The sequence below is a fragment of the Scyliorhinus torazame genome, chromosome 21 (assembly GCF_047496885.1).
Source record: "Scyliorhinus torazame isolate Kashiwa2021f chromosome 21, sScyTor2.1, whole genome shotgun sequence".
In the NCBI taxonomy this organism is placed as follows: Eukaryota; Metazoa; Chordata; class Chondrichthyes; order Carcharhiniformes; family Scyliorhinidae; genus Scyliorhinus; species Scyliorhinus torazame.
This window is the reverse complement of record NC_092727.1, coordinates 39262684-39286592: the sequence shown is the minus strand read 5'-3', so window position 1 is coordinate 39286592 and position 23909 is coordinate 39262684. Positions and strand designations below refer to the sequence as shown.

Here is a 23909-nt window from a genome sequence, read left to right as displayed (position 1 = left end):
TTCTAGCCCTCCTGACTCCTTGCTTAAGTTCCTTCCTACTTTCCTTATGAGACATAGGAGCGGAAGTAAGGCCATTCGGCCCATCGAGTCCACTCCGCCATTCAATCATGGCTGATTTCAACTCCATTTACCCGCTCTCTCTCCATAGCCCTTAATTCCTCGAGAAATCAAGAATTTATCAACTTCTGTCTTAAAGACACTCAACGTCCCGGCCTCCACCGCCCTCTGTGGCAATGAATTCCACAGACCCACCACTCTCTGGCTGAAGAAATTTCTCTTCATCTCTGTTCTAAAGTGACTCCCTTTTATTCTAAGGCTGTGCCCCCGGGTCCTAATCTCCCCTGCTCATGGAAACAACTTCCCTACATCCACCCTATCTAAGCCATTCATTATCTTGTAAGTTTCTATTAGATCTCCCCTCAAGCTCCTAAATTCCAATGAATATAATCCCAGGATCCTCAAACATTCATCGTATGTTAGGCCTACCATCCCTGGGATCATCCGTGTGAATCTCCGCTGGACCCGCTCCAGTGCCAGTATGTCCTTCCTGAGGTGTGGGGCCCAAAATTGCTCACAGTATTCTAAATGGGGCCTAACTAATGCTTTATAAAGCTTCAGAAGTACATCCCTGCTTTTATATTCCAAGCCTCTTGAGATGAATGACAACATTGCATTTGCTTTCTTAATTACTGACTCAACCTGCAAGTTTCCCTTTAGAGAATCCTGGACTAGGACTCCCAAGTCCCTTTGCACTTCAGCATTATGAATTTTGTCACCGTTTAGAAAATAGTCCATGACTCTATTCTTTTTTCCAAAGTGCAAGACCTCGCACTTGCCCACGTTGAATTTCATCAGCCATTTCTTGGACCACTCTCCTAAACTGTCTAAATCTTTCTGCAGCCTCCCCACCTCCTCCATACTACCTGCCCCTCCACCTATCTTTGTATCATCGGCAAACTTAGCCAGAATGCCCCCAGTCCCGTCATCTAGATCGTTAATATATAAAGAGAACAGCTGTGGCACCAACACTGAACCCTGCGGGACACCACTCGTCACCGGTTGCCATTCCGAAAAAGAACCTTTTATCCCAACTCTCTGCCTTCTGCCTGACAGCCAATCGTCAATCCATGTTAGTACCTTGCCTCGAATACCATGGGCCCTTATTTTACTCAGCAGTCTCCCGTGAGGCACCTTATCAAAGGCCTTTTGGAAGTCAAGATAGATAACATCCATTGGCTCTCCTTGGTCCAACCTATTTGTTATCTCTTCAAAGAACTCTAACAGGTTTGTCAGGCACGACCTCCCCTTACTAAATCCATGCTGACTTGTCCTAATCTGACCCTGCATTTCCAAGAATTTAGAAATCTCATCCTTAACAATGGATTCTAGAATCTTGCCAACAACCGAGGTTAGGCTAATTGGCCTATAATTTTCCATCTTTTTCCTTGTTCCCTTCTTGAACAGGGGGGTTACAACAGCGATTTTCCAATCCTCTGGGACTTTCCCGGACTCCAGTGACTTTTGAAAGATCATAACTAATGCCTCCACTATTTCTTAAGCTATCTCCTTTAGAACTCTAGGGTGTAGTCCATCTGGGCCCGGAGATTTATCAATTTTTAGACCTCTTAGTTTCTCCTTTGTGATGGCTACGATATTCAACTCTGCCCCCTGACTCTCCGGAATTGGTGGGATATTACTCATGTCTTCTACTGTGAAGACTGACGCAAAGTACTTATTTAGTTCCTCAGCTATTTCCTTGTCTCCCATCACAAAATTACCAGCGTCATTTTGGAGCGGCCCAATGTCAACTTTTGCCTCCCGTTTGTTTTTAATGTATTTAAAGAAACTTTTACTATCATTCCTAATGTTACTGGCTAGCCTACATTCATATTTGATCCTCTCTTTCCTTATTTCTCTCTTTGTTATCCCCTGTTTGTTTTTGTAGCCTTCCCAATCTTCTGATTTCCCACTACTCTTTGCCACATTATAGGCTTTCTCTTTTGCTTTGATGCATTCCCTAACTTCTTTTGTCAGCCATGGCTGCCTAATCCCCCCTCTGATAACCTTTCTTTTCTTTGGGATGAACCTCTGTACTGTGTCCTCAATTACTCCCAGAAACTCCTGCCATTGCTGTTCTACTGTCTTTCCCACTAGGCTCTGCTCCCAGTCGATTTTCGTCAGTTCCTCCCTCATGCCCCTGTAGTTACCTTTATTTAACTGTAACACCTTTACATCTGATTCTACCTTCTTTCTTTCAAATTGGAGATTGAATTCTACATATTATGATCACTGCCTCCTAAGTGCTCCCTTACTTTAAGATCTTTAATCAAGTCTGGCTCATTACATAACACTAAGTCCAGAATGGCCTGTTCCCTCGTGGGCTCCATCACAAGCTGTTCCAAAAAGCCCTCCTGTAAACATTCAATGAATTCCCTTTCCTTGGGTCCACTGGCAGCATTATTTACCCAGTCCACCTGCATATTGAAGTCCCCCATGATCACTGTGACCTTGCCTTTCTGACATGCACTTTCTATTTCGTGGTGCATTTTGTGCCCCCGGTCCTGACCACTGTTAGGAGGCCTGTACATAACTCCCATTATGGTTTTTTTGCCTTTGTGGTTCCTCAACTCTACCCACACAGACTCCACATCATCTGACCCTATGTCATTTAGTGCTATTGATTTAATTTCATTCCTAATTAACAAGGCAACCCCGCCCCCTCTGCCTACCTCCCTGTCTTTTCGATAGCCTGACAAATGCCTCCTTTTTTTTTTGACGAGGCCTACACTATCTCTCGTTATCCAAGGTTCCCGAAAATTTACGTATTTATCCTTCTTCTTCACAGGACCATGCCGGTCCTGAATTCCTTTCAACTGACACTTGAAAGCCTCGCACATGTCAGATGTTGATTTGCCCTCAAACATCCGCCCCCAATCTAGGTTCTTCAGTTCCCGCCTAATATTGTTATAATTAGCCTTCCCCCAATTTAGCACATTCACCCTAGGACCACTCTTATCCTTGTCCACCAGCACTTTAAAACTTACTGAATTGTGGTCATTGTTCCCGAAATGCTCCCCTACTGAAACTTCTACCACCTGGCCGGGCTCATTCCCCAATACCAGGTCCAGTACCGCCCCTTCCCTAGTTGGACTGTCTACATATTGTTTTAAGAAGCCCTCCTGGATGCTCCTTACAAACTCTGCCCCGTCTAAGCCCCTGGCACTAAGTGAGTCCCAGTCAATATTGGGGAAGTTGAAGTCTCCCATCACCACAACACTGTTGTTTTTACTCTTTTCCAAAATCTGTCTACCTACCTGCTCCTCTATCTCCCGCTGGCTGTTGGGAGGCCTGTAGTAAACCCCCAACATTGTGACTGCACCCTTCTTATTCCTGATCTCTACCCATACAGCCTCACTGCCCTCTGAGGTGTCCTCCTGTAGTACAGCTGTGATATCCTCCATAACCAGTAGCGCAACTCCGCCACCCCTTTTACATCCCCCTCTATCCTGCCTGAAACATCTAAATCCTGGAACGTTTAGCTGCCAACCCTGTCCTTCCCTCAACCAGGTCTCTGTAATGGCAACAACATCATAGTTCCAAGTACTAATCCAAGCTATAAGTTCATCTGCCTTACCCGTAATACTTCTTGCATTAAAACATGTGCACTTCAGGCCACCAGACCCGCTGTGTTCAGCAACTTCTCCCTTTCTGCTCTGCCTCAGAGGCACACTGTCCCTATTCCCTAGATCTCCCTCAATGCTCTCACCTTCTGACCTATTGCTCCCGTGCCCACCCCCCCTGCCATACTAGTTTAAACCCTCCCGTGTTAATGGCTACTATATTTATACAGCAAATTTATTGTTTTGCCTCACACATTTAGGATGTCTCAACTACATATTTTTCCTTTGAATCCAAGAGTCAGTTTTAAAATCACCTTTCTGCTCTGCGTAATGTAAATTCCCAGTAAAGCCGCTTCCCTGGCCCCTTGTTCATTACCATTTCAACAACGTGGCTTGTTGTTGTTTTGACCTCTGCAAGCTGTCTCCAGTTTAATTCAACCAGTCACACCCACACTCTCACACACACACACACACAGGTTTGTTTCTTAGTAACTAAAAATATGACAATAATATTGCAAAAAAAAAAAGGACCCTCATTCTCCTCACACATGGTTGCATGTAGCGCATGTAGCAGCAGATTGTCCTGGTGTGGTGCAGGTGACAAGGTCTGTATGATTCTTGAGTTCGTTTTTCAAGCTTTTTCTGAGCCTTCAATAAAAAATAAAGACAGATTGAGAGGATTTGTTGAACACAATTTGTGACTGAGCTCAACTTACTGTTGACACTGTTAGCTCTCTACCACATGGCATCCCGGCCTTGATTCCTGATTGGGCACAGAGCATTCCTTTGCACCTCTAATTGGTTGCCTTCCAGCTGGTTGGCTGTTAATTGGCTGTCTAACACTTGATTTGATGAGCTGAGACAGCAGGAGCAGAGGTGTGAGGGCCACTCACTTTCCTTACCACTTCCCTCAACCTACCAAAAAATATTAAAACCAGCCCAATGTGCCAACGGTGTGTATACTCATACATTCCTACTATATTACTTAACGTTGGTAATTCTAAGTTATCTAGTAAAATGGCAGCCAATATGTACTAGGTCAGGATTCTTTGTTCTGTGGGCATAAATCCTTTTGAGTTCCGGCACTTTGAAACTTTTAAGTATGTTGATATATAATTGGGGAATTGTTTGATTTTAAATTAATTCACGTCTGTATTTGTTTTGAATGGAGATGTAATTATGTGTTAGTTTGCTACTGAAGTTGATTGATCTTAGCCACAAGGTTACTGCAGCAAGTGCCTGCCATTAGTGAGAATTGTCACAGCATGTCTAAGTTTGACCATTTAAAAAACAAAATTGTTGCAAATGTGAGCTGCTAATCTCACAGCGAGCGAACCAAGGCATTTAGGAACTGAGTGAATAGGGCAAGCAACTGTACATCTGCCTGACCACTCAGACTGAATGGCTGTGAAATGAACAAGTGAAAGCAGTGGAAGAGAATTGCAGATTAGACTAGGTGGCGTCAACGTTAAGTCAATTACAGAGCAAGCATCAAGGGAAAATAAAGAAAGATTGGGATAAGAGAAAGAACAATAGACATAAATGCAGAGCAAAGATATAAAACTTAAAATGTTATGTTGTTAATATCGCCAACATTTAAGATCAAAATGAATGAGAGTCTACAATTGTAATAGTTTACTTTCAGTGCCAAAGTGGTTGACTGTCAGTATCTATCATTAAATGCCGAGTTAGAGCTGAAATGTCAAGTCTTAAGTTTTTATACTGAGATTCATTCATAAATACAGCAAATCCACATAATTTTAAATATCTCATTGAAGATCAAGGCAGACAACAAGATGCCATGGTATGATGCTAATCTCACAGCCAAATCTTAGATCTTGGTGTTTAAATGCACATCTTTGCTGGAAATTACTGTGCCATTTTGCAGCTAAATAATGATGGGTAACGTTAACTTCACCATTACTTTGAGAGAAATCTAGCCCAATATTCCCTTAACACCATTGAGTGCACCATTAAATATTTCAAGCTGGTTGATCCAAATTGAAGAAGCTAATCAGTTTGCAAGATTAGAGGTTGAAAGCAAAGGTTAAACTGTTGAATATTTTAAGCAATTATGGTAAGTCCTGTTTTTGTTTAATTGTTGCTTTGTTATTACAAACCCTAAAACATAAGAATAATGCAACCATGAGAAAGGAAATGGAAATGTCAGTGCTAGGTGAGGATACGCTGGTGATGTTGAACAGATTATGATGCTGAACAGACTTTTAATGCGAAGTATGCAGATACTGATTTGCAATATAACCTCTTCATATATTACGTTTTAATGTTGTCTTTAAGGATTTAAATATGCCCTGATTAATTATGCAAAATTTTGTTGCATGAACACTTTGATCAAATGATGAATTCTCCACTTAGCTCTCATTCATTACACACTATGGGGGTGATTTTCAGCCTGTATTCACTATCAGAGAGAACATAGATGCACAAAGAAAATCCAGAGGGAATCGAATTTCCCGAATTTCTCCACCCTTCGCCGGTGACGCAAAGGTAAGTCTAGACCCCAAGGGGAGAGGGACATGCCGGCACAGCCCCGACACATATTGGCACTGGCAGATTGGAAGTGCCGACCAGTTTCAGGGATGGACCCTCTGGAGAATCAGATGGTGAGGAGGGGGGCGTTAGAGTTGTTCCGCTTATGAGTGTTGCGGGGCGGGGGGGGGGGGGGGAGAGAGAGTATGCTGAGTCTATTGAGGGGGAAACATGCAGGCACGGTGGGGGGTGGGCAGTGAGGGATGAACACTGGAGATACTTCCATGGGGGAGGGGTTGATTTTCAGGTCTGATTGGGGCAACCTTTAAAGATGGTGTCCCGATCCCTGTGGTGCCAGCCTCGCCCGTTCTATCAGGCCCCACCCCGTCAGGCTGATGGAGAAAACACCATCCACTCATTTCTTTTCTTCAGAGAAGCTCAAGATCTGGAGTGAAAACTGGTCAGTGGAGAATGATGTGCCAGAAATTAAATAACGTTGCAGAGGGTGGAGCATCTCACATCATGCCCTGTTCATGTAATCTTTCCTGCACCCTTCTGTTCAAAATCTTTTGCACCTTGTTATGATCACAACTGGTGTAATTGCGGAGCAAGACAGATCCCAGAGTGAAGTCTGTCTTGCTGATCGTAGACTGTTTTACTTGCTGTGAAAATGAGGAGGAAGAGCTACTGACCTCAAAAACATAGGAGGACTCCAATAGCACCTTTAGAATTTGAAAACTTAAAAGATTTATTGAAAGGTAAAAAAAAAACTGAAGCACCCAAGATAAAAGTTACACAATTAAAACAGCCTCACCGAACAGCCCCCGAAAATATGCTCAATCAAACACACAATGAAATTAGCCTTGATCACCACCATTTAAATTGCCTTTGTCTTTCTGCCCAGGACAACTTTATGAATCTCTGCTAATCGTTAGCCCACAATCCAGCTCCACTGCTACACCACCCCTCGCCCCTCCAACACTATAAATCTTACCCTAATTCCAGTTCTCTCTAGCTTTGACAAAGAGTCCTCCAGACCGGAAAGGTTAGCTCTCTTCTCTCTCCACAGATGTTGACAGACCTGCTGAGACTATCCAGTATTTTTTGTTTTTGTTTGAGATTCCAGCATCCACAGTATTTTGCTTTTAAAACAATTAAATTACATTTTTGGCAACAGCCCGTTACAGATTTTGACCATAAATATCCAACAGATATTGCACAAGTGAAGGAGGTACACCTCATGACTTCTCCAATATTCCACTCTGATGTAGAATTCAAAAATGAAGGTCAGAAATAAACTTTCCTGAAGCAAAGACTCTCCTGGTTGCCTCCAATTCAAAACATTCACACCTTCTCAGCATCCCACAAAAAGAGTAGGTTTTCAGGGCTTTCCAACACAGCAACTCAACTGAGTTAAGCACCCATTTCCTTAAATAGCTTTTTTCATTTTCATCTCAGGTTCCATTTTCCTGAAACACCTCTTTGAACTCAACTTCTCCAAAGATAAAAACCTTTCATGTTTTATACTTTGCCTCTACTTGTAGGTCAATAAAATTTAATATATACTCCCTTAATATATGGAACCCTTACAAGATGCAACTGTTTCTTGTTACTTCTGAATTCCTTTTTGTAATTCAACAGCTGGAAAACCATTTCTCCACTTATCACACAATGCATGTTAAAAATCCAACCTATTTACTTGTAAACCAAACCCATAGTAACCTCGCCCTACAAATGGACAAACCTAACATCTTTAACTTCTTCTCTCTTAGATCTCACAGACAACCTGGCCGGGATTCTCCGACCCTGCGCCGGGTCGGGGAATCCCCGGGGGGACGTGAGAAATGCGCCTCGCTGCCAGCTTACCTATTCTCCGCCGGCCGCGGGATCGCCGCCACACCGGTCGGAGGCCGTTGAAAGCGGCCCCCCAGCGATTCTCCGGGCCCTGATGGACTGAGTGGCCACCGAGTTCGTCCAAATCCCTCCAGCGTGGGTTACTCAGGTCCCACATGGCGGGACCTGGAAGTTGTGTCTGCAGGGGCCATCCTGGAGGGGGGGGGGGGGCCATGGTGGCCTGGCCCGTGATCGGAGCCGACCAATCGGCGGGCAGGCTGGTTCCGTGGGGGCCTATGTTCCTCCGCACCAGGCCCCTGTACCATATTGCCTGGGGGCTGGAGCGGAGACAGGAACCCACGCGCAAGCGCGGAATCACGCCGGCTATTCTGCATATGCACGAAATCACGCCAGCCATAGCACGCATGTGCAAACTCGCGCCAGCCGTTCTGCCGCGGCTGGAGCTGCGGGGACCACTCCAGTACCGGCCTAGCCCACTAGGAAGGGGAGCTTGCCTCAGTATCGGGGACCGTTGACGCCGGAGTGGTTGGCACCACTTTTCACACCGGCGTCAGAACTTGACCGTGGGATTGGAGAGTCCCGGCCCCTATCTCTGTTAACCTTCCCCCTGTTCAATTAACTCTGGTGTCAGATCCACGCACATGCACATTTGCAGTTTTCTTTTACTACACAGAAATGTACCTCTCATCATTAACTTGTTGAAAGAGCAAGTTGATAACTGCATGGTCAAGATAATGGGGACAGCATGGCCAAGACAATGGGGACATCTAAGACCTTAATGAACAACAGCACCAACAATCCACATTCTTTTCCAATGATAATTGATCATTAAAAAAGAAGCAGGTGGAAAAGAAAGACAAATCAGAATGGGTGAATCAGGGTCAAGTCAGGGAATCAAAAAGAGGAAAAGGAAGATTGGATGGCAAGAGACAGGAAGGAGTGTTTTTGTTATTATTTCATAGGCCAGCATTTATCACCCAATCATAATCATCATTAATGAGATGGTGGTGAGCCACATTTGTGTACTTCTGCAATCCGTGTAACGTAGGAACACTGAGTGCTGTTTGGGAGGGAGTTTCAGGATTTTGACCCAGCGACAATAAATGAATGTCGATATTGTTCCAAGTCAGGATAGTGTGGATTGAAGGGAAATTGCAGGTGTTGGTGTTTCCGTGCTCCCCTCTTCCTTCACCTAGTGGAGGTCGCAGGTTTGGAAGGCGATATCAAAAGAAAAATCAGAAAGAGATTGTAAAATGTTACGCTTCTCATTTTTAAAATCCTTAATGATAATTTACTATATGCAGGGACAGGACTCAAAGGTACAAATTGTCCAATTTCTGGGTTGGCGGCATTGATTGAAATTGCATCGACAATGATTAAAAGTGAATTGATATTAATTTTGAGCTTTAAATTTCAATGGCAGGTTTAATGCGTATTCAGTGTGGAAATATAGCAAGTTTTTAAAATGTAATGGGAGGTTAAAATGCCATTCATGTGAAGCAGCATAAAGCAACACAAATCAGCTAGCATGATCTGAGAATCACAGCTCACAGCATCCCTCTATTCATTGGCTGAATCTGCTGACTGATTTTGTGTATTTCTAATACACGTGTCATTAACTTGTTATTTTTCCAGGACAATGTGGTCCAATCTGTAATAAGGATTTTTATGCTGCATTGCAGGTCCTCAATTTGTTTACCTTTTCCGACCGAGATTTCAACATTTATGGAAAATCAATTCGGAAATCTGTACATCACTTGGAAACGGTAAGGAAACAGTTCGTAAGCAAAATAGTTAAAGCCCCTCGTTTGCTATTTCAGCAGCATCTGTGTCAATTTCATTTTGATTTTATATTATCGAAATCAGTTCCAGAAACCAGCTAGCTCAGTGCACTCAAGCCAGCAGGCTATGAAATGGGTCAGCCAGTGCAATAAACCATTACGATTCATGTCGGTCGGATATGATCTTCCGTCGTAGCATTTAGTGAAATAAAATGTACTTCAATTCAAATCATATGCTAATTTGTGTCTACACAGACTTGTTTTCAATAGACCTTGTGATTCAACAGATTGTCACATTGCATATTGTAATTGTTCTGCCTATTCTGGTCCGCCATGTGACACACCAGTGGAATTAGAAGCAAACTTTCCAAAACCAGTGTAACGCTCTCCCAATTCTACAAATGTCAACTCTACATAACAATGACACAATAATAAAGCTTTGAATATGTAATATAACAAAGTTCAAATCACACTAGAAAACTGGTCAAACTAATAATTAGTGTTTACAATGCCTTCTCAATATCTTGCTGTGTTAGCCTCTGTGCTTTCCTCCATGTAAAATGCACAACGCTATTTTTATTCTGCAGGTATACTCGCTTCCTAAACACAATGTTGCATCTTTTTCTGAAGGGCTGTTCAGATGAGAGGATGTAAAAGGAGGTAATTTACTCCTAGGCCTGCACCGACTCTGCTCTGCAACAAACATCAGGGGTTACATGGAAGGTTGGTGATGATTTGCTGACTTTTCTAAGCAGAATATTAGAGCGCAAAGCCTCCACACAGCACTCCTTCCAATTAGCACAGTCAAGATCTGGAATTACAAACTATTTACAGCACAGAGACAGACCATTCGCTTTAACAGGCCAGGTTGGTATTTATGCTTCACAGGAGCCTTCACCTCTCCACTTCATCAATGTATCAATCTATATATTTCTCCCCAATATGCTTATCTAGCTTTCCCTTAAATTTGCCACTCGTCTCACCCACTTGCTGTGGAGGTGAGTTCATTTGCCATGCTTATTTCTTGGAAACAAATATTTTGCGGGCAAACACGCGCGATTTAACCAGAAAAAAATCTATGTCCGGTTTTGGGCGCCTTTACCGGGGTGTTTCGCAGCAGCCACAGTGCCGAGAAACACCCCGCTATTCAACGGCACCATTTGTTTCTCTCCACCGGGGTGAGCTCAGCAGGAAAAGCTTCTCGCAGATCGGGGTGCCATTTTGTCTGGCTGCTCGCCCCCCCCCCCCCCCCTCCAACAACTTTGGGGAGGCCCCTGGGAAGACCGTCTCACCCCCCCCCCCCCCTCCTTCCACCTGGTTAGGCCTGGGCCCAATCCCTGGCACTGCCAACCTGGACCCAGGCACCCTGACAATGCCATCCTGGCAGTGCCCCGGCCAGCCTGGCAGTGCCACCCCGGCACACTGGGAGAACTTACAACAATCCAGATTTTTGTTGATTTCAAATTTCACCATCTGCCAGGGTGGGATTCAAACCCAGGACCCCAGAGCATTACCCCAGGTCTCTAGTCCAGTGACAATATCACAGGTCACAATTTCCCCTAACTTTCACTGATCATACTGTTGAAGAAATAGGTTCTAAAGTAGGCATTTTACCTCCTGCTGGACAATTCCTATTGTTACTCATTTTACATTTGGAATATATGTGTTATTGCTTCCATATATAACACTGAGCCTGTCAATCAACCTTTTAGTTTAACTTCTTTACATTGTTCTGATAGCATGGTATTTTCTTCCAGATCAGTTAGGAGAATGTGCAGGACATCGTATTGGGTCTTCAGTGGGTGATATCTCAATTAAAGAGTAATTGCCAGTGTTCGGCACGCTGTTTCATGCTTTTTCATTCTGTTCAATGGGAGACGGGATCTACTTAGAGAAATCATCCTTTGTCTGTGGGGAATAATTTTAAGCTGGAATGGGCGGGCGCCAAGCTCTGTACAAAGCCATGTGAAAATTTAGTATCGGACTTCACTGTGCTCCTTGACAGTCAAATCCAGCATTGATTTCCTTGTACGTACTCATCAACCTTTTTCTGCATGGTGATTTTGCAGCAGGAGCTGTGTGAGACCTTGCCCTCCAGCAACCTGGCACCTACACTGCCTATTTCCCATACCCTGGCTGCAAATCACCTTTGCCTAGTGTCTCACCAGTACAGATCCTGCCTCCAAATTCACAGTGAGCCGTGTTGCTATTTGGATTAGTGGTTGTGTGGGCCAGAGCGAGAAATGGAGTTTATCCAACATCAGTCTCTTTGTGCTCTTTCACGGATTGGATTTCATGGTGGGCATTTAGCTCGCCCCATTCCCAATAGAAAAGTAGGTCATGAACTGACTATCTCTGAAAAAGACCTCCCAATAGCAACAGCAGGACGTGGGCGGCCTAACCAAGCAGTGTTGGATTCCACCCTGAATGGAAGATAGTTCCGTTCTTGACAACTGCCGGCCAATCTGATTGTCGAGTTTTAGCAGTCCCAGCAGCGCCAGTTGCTCAGTCGTGGGCACGGCCGGTGCTTCAAACAGTCTCTTGATGAAGAGAAAAATGGATCCTGGACTCAGGGGAGTCCAGTGTTTTTGGAACGGGAGGGATCAGGTACCCTACAGAGGGAGGGGGCACCAGGGTTTGGGTGTTAGGTGGGGTGGGGAAAGAGCATGTTTTAGAGGTCAGGCAGGGAAGTACAAAAATTGGCTATCATCTTCGGGGGTGCCCCAAATGTGTAAAGGGCACTCCCCAGAAGACATACCCACTATTCCTTGCTGCCTTCTCACCTCGGGCATTTAGAAAGAGCAACATCCTCACTCTCACCCGCCAGCTAACATAAACTGCATTATTACGTGAGCAGCAATATTCAGGTTTATGATGTTCGTTTATGATTTTTAAAAATAAATTTAGAGTACCCAATTATTTTTTTCTCCAATTAAGGGGCAATTTAGCTTGGCCAATCCACCTAACCTGCATATCTTTTGGGGTGTGGGAGTAAAACCCACGCAGGCATGGGGAGAATGTGTAAACTCCACACGGACAGTGACCCAGGGCTGGGATTCAAACCTGGGTCCTCAGTGCCGCAGTCCCAGTGCTAACCACTGCACCACATGCTGCCCTTTGTTCATCTATGATGTTATGGGAAACCGGCATCTTCACAATGGGTTCACAGCGCCATACCATCACACTGGATTTTATGCATGTGCGAGATGGCAGCTGTATCAATTTGCCAATGTAAAATCCAGCTCACATCTTGCCTGGTGACATGGCTGTTCTTGGGTGTCAGAAAGGGGAAAGGCACAAGAGTAGGGTTGGAGTAAGGGAACGAGGAGAAAGAAAGTGGCGCGTGTTTGGACCATCTTCAGCTTGTAGTATCAGAGGAGATTCCTAGATGAATGGGAATTGGGATATTAGAAGGAAGATTACTTATAAGCTTCCCACCGCCTCTATGCTTACAGCCATGCCACTCACCGTGGTTTGTCATAGGCACTCCAGTTATGGCCTGCACTGTCAGCACCAATGGGATGTGGACATACCTACTCCCCACCAGCTATGCACTGCTGCTATTGATGGCTGTGCATCGCCTTGTTCTGCAAGAGGGAGGGAAGTGAGTGTGCTGCAGTACGATTGGGTGATATGTCTGACATGCCTGAATTGATAACCCTGGACGGGACTCTCCATTGCCAGTCTGCCCCATTGCCGCTACTAGCGAGGAAGGAGAATTTGGTGCTCAGCCAAATCTCCCATTCACAGAAGCGGGAACGGAGAATCCCGCTGCCATTAAAGGATGGAGAATCCCACCCACTGTGTGAAAAGTGGATGCAAGGATTACAGCAGTGCTATGTGTGTGAGGTGAAGATATGAATATGATGTGGTATTATACGATATGATAGGATGTTCCGACATCAGAAAAAAACAAATGCGTGATAATTACATAACACAACTCCTCCCCCACCCCTACCCCCACCACCAGTTTTCAAGCCTTATCAAATTTTGCAGGCAATACCTTCAAGTGAACAAAGAGAGAGGAGAAAAGTTGCAAAACAAAAAAAAAGGAAAAGAGGTTTACAGCATTTGAATTTTAATCATTGGTGTTTTTTTTCCACTTTTATCCAGACCTGGAGTTCCTTTAACGCTGCCATCCAAGCCATATTTTGTGTCCAGAGATCTGGGGTCTGCTATCAACTTAAATGCACCTGTCAAAGTCTGGTCATGGTCTCACCTTATGAGCATGGCCACTCACGTTACAGCGGTGATCTTACTTTTGCTACCAGGGGATTGTGAGGAAGGAATGAATGAAAATGAAATGAAAATCGCTTATTGTCACAAGTTGGCTTCAAATGAAGATACTGTGAAAAGCCCCTAGTCGCCACATTCCGGCGCCTGTTCGGGGAGGCTGGTACGGGAATTGAACTGTGCTGCTGGCCTGCCTTGGTCTGCTTTTAAAGCCAGCTATTTAGCCCAGTGTGCTAAAACAGCAGAGGGAGTTCATATTCACCCTTGCTGCTGAAAGGAAACTGGGATGGTAAGAAACTAAAATCCACTGAGGGGCATGTTGGCCCTTGTTTCACTTACATTCTGCAGTTTCTGGCAAGACAGCTAAACTTGACAGCTAAACATCTAAAGCCACTTAGTCCCTCCATTAAATACGTGGGTGGCACGGTAGCACAGTGATTAGCACTGTTGCTTCTCAGCACCAGGGTCCTTCGATTCCTCGCTTGGGTCACTGTCTGTGCAGTGTCTGCACGTTCTACCCATGTCTGCGTGGATTTCCTCCGGGTGCTCTGCTTTCCTCCCACAAGACCCAAAAGTTGTGCTATTAGGTGAATTGGACATTCTGAATTCTCGAAGAGGCGCCAGTGGCGACTCGGGGATTTTTACAGTGACTTCATTGCAGTGTTAATGTAAGCCTACCTCAAGAGTATTGAAAGTCAAAGAGATCACACAGGTGGAGAAGGTAGTCAAGAAGGCATACGGCATGCTTGCCTTCATTGGCCGGGGCATTGAGTATAAGAATTGGCAAGTCATGTTGCAGCTGTATAGAACCTTAGTTAGGCCACACTTGGAGTATAGTGTTCAATTCTGGTCGCCACACTACCAGAAGGATGTGGAGGCTTTAGAGAGGGTGCAGAAGAGATTTACCAGAATGTTGCCTGGTATGGAGGGCATTAGCTATGAGGAGCGATTGAATAAACTCGGTTTGTTCTCACTGGAACGAAGGAGGTTGAGGGGAGACCTGATAGAGGTATTCAAAATTATGAGGGGCATAGACAGAGTGGATAGTCAGAGGCTTTTCCCCAGGGTAGAGGGGTCAATTACTAGGGGGCATAGGTTTAAGGTGAGAGGGGCAAGGTTTAGAGTAGATGTACGAGGCAAGTTTTTTACGCAGAGGGTAGTGGGTGCCTGGAACTCGCTACCGGAGGAGGTAGTGGAAGCAGGGACGATAGGGACATTTAAGGGGCATCTTGACAAATATATGAATAGGATGGGGATAGAAGGATATGGACCCAGGAAGTGTAGAAGATTGTAGTTTAGTCGGGCAGCATGGTCGGCACGGGCTTGGAGGGCCGAAGGGCCTGTTCCTGTGCTGTACATTTCTTTGTTCTTTGTTCTTTGTAGTTGTGACAATAAAGATTATTATTAAAGTCCTGGAGTGATGGCCACACCAGGTCCCTAGCTCAACGTCAACTCTGACGTTTGTGGAGAAACTGCTGTAACTTTCTTTGCCAGCCAATAATCTGTCAAAACAGCTTGCCAAAAAATTGGGCTGAAGCATTTGTTACAGCCATTAGCCAGAAATGCTAAATGAATGATCCACCTTGACTGACTCCTGAGATCCCTACCATCATCGATGACAATGTTCAGAAAATTCGATTCACTGCATGTGATATCAAGAAATGGCTGAAGCACTGGATACAGCAAAGCGCTGTCAATGCCGCTGCAGTATTAAAACTCCAGAATTAATCAGGCCCTTTGCCAGCACTGGCATCTACATGACAATATGGAAAAATGTCCAGATATGTCCACAAAAAAACAGGGCAAATTCAGATGGTCAAATACTGCCTATTCAGTCCACTCTTGATCTTCAACAAAGTTGTGGTCAACAGTTCTATCAAGAGGCCTCCTCACCGATGTTCAATTTGGTTTCCTCTAGGACCACACAGATCCAGATCTTAGTCCAAACATGGACAAAAGAGCTGAATTCCAGAGGTGAAGTATATCCTTGACATCTGTACACCATTTGATCGAGTACGACATCAAGACGTCCTAGCAATATTGAAACAAATAAAATCGGGGGGGGGGGGAAAGTCTCCACAGTTTGGAGTCATGTCTGACACAAAGGAAAATGGTTGTGGTTGTTGGAGGTCAATTATCTCAGTCCCACAGCATTACTGTAGGAGTTCCTCAAGGTAGTGTGCTAAACCCGGCTATTTTCAGTTGCTTCATCAATGACCTTCCTTCCAGCATAAGGCCAAAAGTAAAGATGTTCACTGATGATTGTATATTGTTAATTTAATTTGCATCTCATTAGATACTGAGGCAGTCCATGTCCACATTCAGCACGACGCGGACAACATTCAGACTTAGGCTGATAAGTGCATTTAACATTTGCATGACGCATGTACCAGGTAATGATCACTTCCAACGAAGGAACCTAACCATCTCCCCTTGATATTGAACAGCATCACCATCACCAAATCTACCACCACCAACTTCATGGGAGTTACCATTGACCAGAAACTGAAATGGACTAGCCATCTACATACTGTGGAGCAAGTCATTCTGCAGTGAGCATTCCACCTCCTGACTCCCCAAAGTCTGTTCACCATCTACAAGGCCTAAGTCAGAAAGGAGTGTGACGGAACTTACCTGGACGAGCGTGACTCCAAAAACACTCAAGGGCAGGATTCTCCATTCGCCGACGCCGATTTTGTAATCCCTTTTTACGACGGAATCGGGGCGGCGCCTGTTTTCGGATGCTCCGCCCCCTCCAAAACAGCATCATCAAGGAGCACGCCGCATGCCATTGGGACGGCCTCAGGACGTTACCTGAAGGCCTTCCCCTGATGCTCGCACCCAATGGGCTGAGTTCCCGACCGCGCGGTTGACTCATGGTCTCAGTGATCGGGAACCCGGCGTGGCGGCTGTGGACTGTGTCCAGTGCCACCAACAGTCGGGCTGGAGCCGTGCTGCTGGCCGGGGGGGGCACTATCTGGCAGGTCGGGTCCGCGCAAGGGCGGCGCCATTTTGTACAGCGCAATCGCTGCAGGTCGCCGCTGTGCGCATGTGCGGCCACGGACCCGGCAATTCTCCAGCCATTTATATCGGGAAGGCCGTGCTAGCCCCCCACTGATCAGATGATCGGTGCTGGGGCTGTGCTGACATTTCCCACATAAAGCACCACGGATCCTCCGGACATCGGAGAATCCAGCCCAAGAGGTTTGGCATGATCCAAGCCAAAGCACCAAATATAGTTTGGCAACCCATCCACCATCATAAACATTTATTCCCTCATCACTGGCAGCAGTCTGAACCATCCACAAGCTGCACAGCAGCACTTTCCAAAACCATGACTTCTATCCCCTCGGAGAATAAGAGTAGCAGACACATACGAATATCACCACCAGAAGATTCCTGTCCAAATCACACACCATCTTGATTTGGAAGTATATCCCTATTCCTTCCCTGCTGCTGGGTCCAAATTCTCAAATAACCCCTTCCCTATCTATTGTGGATGTAACGACATACATGAACTACACACATACATGAACTACATACTTGAACTGCAGCGGTTCAAGAATTTGGCTCATTAGCACCTTCTCAAAGGTAATATAAACTGGCCTTGCCAGTGATGTTCAAATCCCAAGAATGAGAAAAGAAGGTAGGATCAGATGCAGAAACCACTGCATCTGATATGTTGCCATATTTACCCTTCATTTCAGCGAACAATTAAGGATTTTCCGAAAGCCAGCAGCCAGAGTTAGTCGGGGCTGATGGAGACGATAGGCAACAATCTGAATGTTGAGAGGGAGATGTCAGCGTCACTCCAGCAGATCTATAGCCGATTGGAGGAGTCCCAGAGGCTTCGGGTGCAGGAGATGGCGCCGGCAATGAATGGCACCGAGGCCAACAGTGCTAGGGTGGCGACCGCAGTGGTGAGCCTGGTGCACGACATCAGCATCATGAGTGAAGGTGTCCAAGGCATCGCACAGTTGGTGATGGCAATGGTTGAGGGTCTCGGCAGTATGTCTACCTCACTGCGGGATGTCACCCAGTGCCAGGCCGACCTTAATGGGGTTCGGAGGGACATGTCCCGCTCTCAGATAGGGATGGGCCGAGGTGCTGTGGAGCTTGTCCCAATCGCAGGTGGGCATTGCTGAGGCATTGCTGAGGCCCTGCAGAGAATGGCCCATTTACTGGTAGATGTATCCCAGACGCTGAGGAGCATCGCCGAGGGCACTGACATAATGGTGCGGAATACGGGGAACCACCAGAGCTGGCAGAGCCAGATAATGCTGGGGCAGCAGGGGCTCAAACCAGCTGCCCCTCCATCCCAAGGTGAACCCCAATGCCCTATGGGCACCGACCCGGAGGAGTGGGCGTTAAGTGCGAACCCATGGAGCAGCGACGGTGACCACCAGCACTCCAGAGTTCCACACCTGCTGTGGAGCCGCGTCTTGGAATCAGCACACGGGACAGGGCGGCACAGCTGTGCATGTGTCATTGACAAGTGAGCCGGGGCCTTCCACCCCAGAGCCCCCAGAGGATGTCCGCCAGGGGCATCGAAGGCCACAGAATGAGGTAAGCAGCTGGTTGCCTCCACCTCAGCTGTGCATTCTGGGGAAACACCAAGGCGTAGTGATAGAGCTAGGAGGGCCAGGCACGTTGTGCATCACTGAGGGCACTGGTGTAGGAAGGAGGGGTTAGCTAGGAGGTGAGGAGTGGGTGGGGTTGGGGGCCGGGAGGATTGGTGGGCAGCACTATCGGAAATGGGGTATTATACAGCAAATTAAGCAACACTTTGCACAAACATTATGATGCCTCTGTCACTTTCTTCAGCAATGTGGGCTGACGGCTGGACTCTCTGCCTGTCTCTAGGGGCAAACCCCCCTCCCCGTGGCACCCACCTACCCTCCGGCTGTGGTCATGTCTCGTGAGCTGTGTCCCATCCCCTGGGTGTTTTGATGTTGGCTGCTACGTGTATGGTGTTGACTCCCACACAGTGTCCAGACATCAAGGTGCGATCAGAATGCAAGGCTCCCACATGCTACATGGCCCACCCACCGACGGGAACTCACTTGGCATGCGTCAAGTGCTCACTGAACCATGATTGCCCATTTCTTATTCGTGATTTCCTTCAGCTACGCAGCCAGAGGCCTCAACAGTCGGTGGAGGTTATGGGTGAATGGTGGGGCAGACGGGCAGGGACAGGGGTTGCCCCTGGAATGGGGTTAAGATCCAAGGGTTGGCATGGTGGTGCCTCAAGCAATTTCTCCTCCCCTCAGTTGCCCCCCTAGCAACTCCCACCTACTCGCCTATGGTGCCCACCCCTGCGGAAGTTCCCCCCACCCCCAGCCGAGGGTCCCCCATCCCCCACCGAGCACAGGGGCAGCAAGCCCAGCGCTCCCGGGCTCTTTGCCTGTGAGCAGAGATGGCTACTCACCTCCTCAGCTCCCCACAGAAGCCCTTCTGTCAGCTTCAGCATGAGCTGGGGAGGCCGGTGAATGACGGGTGGCTCTTGTTAACTGTATGGAAATGGGGGCAGCACGGTGACGCAGTGGTTAGCACTGCTGTCTCACGGCGCCTAGGTCCCAGGTTCAATCCCGGCTCTGGTCACTGTCCGTGTGGAGATTGCACATTCTCCCCGTGTTTGCGTGGGTTTCGCCCCCACAACCCAAAGATGTGCAGGGTAGGTGGATCGGCCACGCTAAATTGCCCCTTAATTGGAATAAATGAATGGGTCCTCTAAATCTTTTTAAAAATTAAGGAAATGGGGATTAAGTGGTGATAATTGGTTTCTCGCCATGCAACGGTGAGATTCCGAACTCGCCTGTGGGAGCAGGCCGGTTGCATCACAAACTGTTTGGCACCTGGTGCGGTTCCTGTTTCTGGACCCTCCCACTATTGTCATGTGAGAGTACCTTTACGAAATGGGTGTTTATAAATGGGTATATGTATAAATATCTGTAGTGAGAGTATCTTTAAGAAATGGATGTTTATTACTGCAGTGATGTCAGAGAGTGGGTGGAGCTGGGCTGTCTGTCAGCTTTTTATTTTCGTTTTAGGCTGTTTGTTGCAGGGTGTGTTTTGGTTTCATTTTCAGAGCTGGAAAGCTGCAGTCACAGCCAGAAGGTGTATGAATCTCTCTCTGTATTCTAAAGACTGTAAATCGATCCTGGTGATTTAAAACTAATAACAGTAGTGACTTTAACCCGATGTGCTTCTTGTATAAGGTGTTTTAAGTCTTAAAAGGAAAGCTTAAAGGATTACTTCGTGTTGTATTCTTTGGGGGGTGTATTTGAATTGATGGTTGCTAAGATGTTCACTGTAAGTTTCAAAAAGGTTAACTTAAGTTCATAGAATAAACATTGCTTTGCTTTAAAAAATACTTTTCCATTTTTGCTGTACCACACTTGTACAGTGGGCCGTGTGCTCCCCATGCCACAATCTATTAAAGGTTGTGGGTCAGGTGAACTCCATGATACACTTTGCGGTTCTCTAAACCCTGCTCATAACAGCATTCATCGGCCTCGCTACGTATGAGCCTGAGCGTAACGAAGCCGGAAGATCACACCCAATGTCTGAATTTCTGCCACTCCAGGTTATTTCTATATTATAAACTGAGTGGGAACTGTTTCAGTACAGCCTGAAGTTAAACAATTGCTATGGAATGGATTCAACCTAATTGCATAATGGTTCACCACAACTAATGCCTTCCACGTCATGATATGATATCTACTCAGAACAGCTTTAAAACCACACTGCTAGCAACAATATATTACATTCATAATTTAATGTATTGTTGAACTTTTTCCCATTACAGATATTTATATCTGTAAAGCAATGAGTCACACATCGATTTCTGTGTTTTAAAATAAACCATGTCAGGACCATGACAGCAATGTATTATATAAATACATAGCTTTTTTTTGTAGACTAACAATGTATAGCCACAAAGTAAAAGTATATGCATTTTGTGAAATGGTGGATCAACACCCACTCGCTCATACTTAAATTACAGAAAAACCTTGGGGATAACAGAGGACCAGGAGGCATAGATGTTTCGAGGACATCTTTGCTAATGAACTGTGAAAGGAGAAGTATGTACAGCTGAAAAAAGGACATAAAGGTGATTGGTACATTGCTTAAGCAACATACAAGATTTTCATGGTCAGTAAAGGAAATCGAAGATTACACACATCAAGAATTGAAGTAACAATATTCCCTTTTCAAAACTGGTATTTTAAAAACACACATATTACTCATTAGCATACTCTCTTAAGGCAATATCACAACCTCCTTTTTTTTTCTCAAGATAACACGAGATACATTGGGTGGAATTTTCCCATATTTTTTTCAGAGTGCCAGGCTCTGACTGAAACCCAGCATATAGATCTCCAGCTGGCCAGCTGAGTTTCTAGTCCAGATACCCGGAAAAAGAATTTTAAGTGTTCCACATACTGTACCCAATCTTCTGTAGTATGATAAATGACACCAGTTTTCCGCAAAGAGGCATTCAACTATTCTCTTCCTTGCAGGCTGGACTTGTTCTGCAACTGTTTGCAATCTGAATTTTTCCATGAATTCTTGCAATCTGAATTGCTGGTCTTTACCTCTTCACCAGTTAACTTATCATACATGTAATTTATTACAACTATAAGCAACCATTTACAGAGTGGCTTAAAATGGTCTTTCTATACTCAGCTCAAGGGTCCAACTGCTGGGACAAGTCCAACACATTCCAGTGAAATTCCAACTTCATCCATGATTGGGCTAGCAAGTCACATGACTCTTTCCTCAGAGAACGTTCCTTATCGGGGCTAGCTACCACAGTGATATTCCACAGTTTCACTCTCCAAGTCCATCTTTAGAATTGTTCTGCACACATTTTGACTGTTTGATGTTATGCAGTTGTAAAATTCTCTTAGAAAGGCTTAATTGGAGTGAAACCTGTCAACTCCATTGAAATCAATGAAAACGGGAAAAAAGAAGAACAGGCCATTCGGTCGATCATGACGGTGCTGGTCTCATACCTTCTTAAAGTCACTATATTCAATGTTGTGACTTCACAAGACCCAGGCTTTTGCAGACTTCGGATAACTCTGCATGATCTCTGGGAAAGGTGTATAACTCAAACCTTTTGGCCTACATGCAGACTAGGCAGTTCCGTACCTGCATGTCAGTCGCCCACTGTCTTCTTTCTCCTTCGTTTTTCAAGAGGTTATCCCTGTAGTACGAGATTCAACAGCTATTGTTAATAGGAACGTTACTCCTTCACACCACATGTTACGAGCTATTTCAGAGGGCATTTAAGAGTAAACCACATTGCTGTGGGTCTGGAAACACATCAGCCAGACCAGTAAAGCGTAACAGATTTCCTTCCCTAAAGGACATTAGTGAAACAAGTAGGTTTTATGACAGTCAACATTAATTCCATGGTCCCCATGATTGGGACTCCGTCCAATTCCAGATTTTGTTAATTGAATTTAAATTACCCTGTCATGGAGCTTTTAATCTATTTAATCAGATCAGTAAACCAGGCCACAGTGTTACAGGTCCAGTGACATTAACACTACACTGCCACCTCCACTTGAAATCAGACTTCAATAAAGCTGGATACAATTTTGTATGATTAAAGCTAAATGCTGAAGACCTGAAATAAAAACAGAAAGTGCTGGAAAAACTCAGCAAGTCTTGCAGCATCTGTGGAGAGAGAAACAGAGTTAGTGGGCTGGAATCTCCATTTGGGAGACTAGGGGCGGGATTCTCTGTTGCCCGACGGCAAGATCGGGAAAACCAATTGGGCGGAGAATAGCTTTCAACGGCAAAATCGCAGCAGGCGCCAAATCGGTTTGGCGCCGAAACACGATGCTCCGTACCTCCAAATCGGTGTCATTGCACTGCGTGCGGAAGCGATCGGGTTTGCATCTCATTATCGGGCCCACCCACAATGCTCTGCCTCCGATGGGGCGAGGTCACGATGGCGCGAGCCACGAGTGGTCTCAATAGTCGTGAGCCTGGAGTGGTGGCTGCGGAGAGAGAGAGAGCGCACGCACAGTGTCCAGCACTGTCATACATCACCGACAGTCGTGCCGCTGGCTGGTGGTCTTCTGCCAGGGGTAGGGGGAATAGTGGGGAGTGGCCGGGAGGTGGGCTGTGGGGTCGGGATGGACAGGTACGCAGTCTCGCACAATCTGCATCATCTTTTCGGGTGCGATTGGTGCATGTGTGCACACCCGGCTGCAGCTTGTCAGCCCTGCGTGTATCCAGCATGGACGCGGCAATTCTCCCGCCTTTTCTCCCGCATTCCGCGGGTGTTTCACGCAGCGCTGGTGCTCGCCACTCACCGGTATCAGAATCGGTGAGGGTGCGGTGCCGACTTTTCCGTCTTGGAGCTCCACTGATCCTCTGTTGGCGTCAACACTTAGCAGGAGGAACGGAAAATCCAGCCCTATGTCTTCACGTCGGAGCTGAATTGCACCGGTTTTACGATGCCCTTGGGGTCGTAATGCGGGAAGCGGGATTTGGGATTCAATTCAGTGTCCCACGCCATGCAAATTTATGCATGGTGTGGAATATGAGGGATTCCTAGAGAATCCCATTATCAGGCCTCCATCTTAAGCGGGCAGCCCGATCACAAGGTCCCGCAGCCAGCCCCCCCCCCCCACCCCCTCCCCACACACCACAAATTGTCTCCGACACCCCCTCCCACTGCACAGCTGTTCCGCACCCCGGATTGCCTGGGTGCCCCCGGCGTCTCAGGTATGGGGGAGAGCCCCCACATCCACCTCGGGACCCCTGTAATGGGGTACCCCCACAGGGTCTCCTGTAATAGGGGGATCCCCCATGGAACCCTGTAATAAGGAGACCCCCCCACAGGGACCCCTTAATAGTGGTCCCCTGTAATAGGGAGATGCCCCACACAGATCCCTGTAATGAGGGGACC

At 46.2% G+C, this 23909-nt stretch overlaps 1 long non-coding RNA gene across 2 annotated transcripts in view; it reads right to left on the bottom strand.

The window, feature by feature from the left end:
• The window catches only part of LOC140397980 (uncharacterized), a 122033-nt gene extending 100513 nt beyond the window's left edge, over positions 1–21520 (bottom strand). Inside the window, exon 1 of one of the 2 annotated variants that reach the window (XR_011937370.1) lies at positions 21430–21520. This is a non-coding gene — a long non-coding RNA (uncharacterized lncRNA). Of the gene's footprint in view, positions 1–21424 lie in introns of both variants that reach the window. The other variant, XR_011937369.1, reaches the window with a different exon arrangement.
• Between the last annotated feature and the right edge of the window lie 2389 nt (positions 21521–23909).